This window comes from Psammomys obesus, unplaced genomic scaffold (assembly GCF_907164565.1).
Source record: "Psammomys obesus unplaced genomic scaffold, mPsaObe1.curated_primary_1811, whole genome shotgun sequence".
Taxonomy (NCBI): domain Eukaryota; kingdom Metazoa; phylum Chordata; class Mammalia; order Rodentia; family Muridae; genus Psammomys; species Psammomys obesus.
In genome coordinates, this window is record NW_026596396.1 from 1,055,920 (window position 1) to 1,056,593 (window position 674).

Here is a 674-nt window from a genome sequence, read left to right on the forward strand (position 1 = left end):
TGACTCTTCTTCAGCCCACTTCAATGCTGGTTTTCCTAGGGATGTCTTCTGCTAAGATTCACTTAGAATCTTTGAAGGTGAGAGGTCCAAGGGACTGCAGAGCAGTGCCTCTTAAACTTTAAAATGCATACTCATCACCTGGAGATGTCCTTTAGCTGCATAGTGGGGTTTTGTAAAGCTCTCAAGTGTTGGTAGTGCTGCATGTCATTGATCACACTTTGAATAGGAGGTACCTGTGGTCCTGTGTCCTCATTACTTAGAAAATCCAGGTTCACTTTGCCTAGTGTCATAAAAATAATTGCTGACAGGGTCAGAGCTAAACACTGGGCATTTTTCTACTCCAGTGCTGTTTTCACTGACACCATGCTGCGCCTTTTCCCAGTGTTTTGCTGCATGCAACTATCTTTTATGTAAAATGATGTTACTCATTCCTGTAATTTATTTTGATCATATTTTCACTCTGCTTTCCTGGTGTGTAGAGAATCCAATAATTATCACTATAATACTAGGGACATGGAAAAATCAGGGAAGAGGAAAGTATTCTAATTTCTTTTCTCTAAGGAAAGTTTGAGGTTTTGTAGGTGGTAGAAATAAAGAGTACCCTTTCGTGGGTTTCGTTTATTTTCTACACACACACACACACACACACACACACACACACACACACACACACA